The sequence below is a fragment of the Bos taurus genome, chromosome 5 (assembly GCF_002263795.3).
Source record: "Bos taurus isolate L1 Dominette 01449 registration number 42190680 breed Hereford chromosome 5, ARS-UCD2.0, whole genome shotgun sequence".
Classification (NCBI taxonomy): Eukaryota; Metazoa; Chordata; class Mammalia; order Artiodactyla; family Bovidae; genus Bos; species Bos taurus.
In genome coordinates, this window is record NC_037332.1 from 73,290,555 (window position 1) to 73,291,876 (window position 1,322).

The 1,322-nt window shown below is 46.8% G+C and overlaps 1 non-coding gene across 1 annotated transcript; it reads right to left on the reverse strand.

The window, feature by feature from the left end:
• Positions 1-226: 226 nt before the first annotated feature.
• On the reverse strand, positions 227-299 carry TRNAR-CCU (transfer RNA arginine (anticodon CCU)). Its single transcript has one exon. It is a non-coding gene; the product is annotated as a tRNA-Arg (tRNA).
• Between the last annotated feature and the right edge of the window lie 1,023 nt (positions 300-1,322).

Consider the following 1,322-nt stretch of genomic DNA (forward strand, 5'->3'; position numbering starts at 1 on the left):
TACTCTGCAACCCCATAGACTATGGCCGCCAGGCCTCTCTGTCCATGGGATTCTCCAGGCAAGAATATTGCAGTGTGTTGCCATTTCCTCCTCCAGGGGATCTTCCCAACCCAGGGATAGAACCCGCATCTCTTATGTCTCCTACATTGGCAGGTGAGTTCTTTACCACTAGCACCATCTGGGAAGCCCAAAAGTTAATTTGGGGCAAGCTCTCCTGCCCTGACACCACCCCAGGTGGGACTTGAACCCACAATCCCTGACTTAGGAGGCCAGTGCCTTGTCCATTAGGCCACTGGGACATTTACATATGGTAATGTACACATGTCAATGTTATTCTCAATTCCTCCCACCCTTTCCATCCCCCGCTGTGTCCACAAGTCTGCTCTCTCTGTCAGCATCTTTATTAGAGCAGATTTTTTTAAGGTAATCTTTTAAAGTGTGTGTGTGTGTGTGTCAGTGTGTGTGTGAGTACACAATACCCTTTTGGTGTAGCAGATACAACATGATACATGTATGAGTATTCCCAGAGTCCCCGCTCCATCTTGATGCTGAGTTGGGGGAATCTTGCCTGCAACCTCAGCCTACTACAACCCTCCTTCACTGGGGAGAAGCAGAAGGAATACTAATGATATCTGAGAAGCTAAAATCATCCACATCAGGGGTCTCCAAACTGGGCCCATTACAACCCTTTTCCTATTTTTCATACATCCCATGATCTAAGACTAGTTTTTAAATGTTTAAATGGTTGCTAAGCTAAGTCACTTCAGTCGTGTCCAACTCTGTGTGACCCCATAGATGGCCTCCTACCAGGCTCCTCTGTCCCTGGGATTCTCCAGGCAAGAACACTGGAGTGGGTTGCCATTTCCTCCTCCAGTGCATGAAAGTGAAAAGTGAAAGTGAAGTCGCTCAGTCGTGCCCGACTCTTTGCGACCCCATGGACTGCAGCCCACCAGGCTCCTCCGTCCATGGGATTTTCCAGGCAAGAGTACTGGAGTGGGGTGCCATTGCCTTCTCCGACTTAAATGGTTGAGACAAAAATAAAAAAATAATAATAATTCATGATCCATGAAAACGACATGAAATTAAAATTTCAGTGTCCACAGAGTTGCACTGAAACACAGCCATGCTCACTCATTTCCTTCTTGTCCAAAGCTGCTGCAGAGATAGTGTCAGAGCTGAGTAGCTGGAACCAAAACTGTGTGGTTTGCAAAGCTGGAACTATTTCCAGTCTAGCTCTTTACAGAAGTTTGCCAACCCTGATCTACATGATAAGCTAGGAGAGAAAGTGTTAGTCACTCAGTCGTGTCCAACTCTTTGCAACC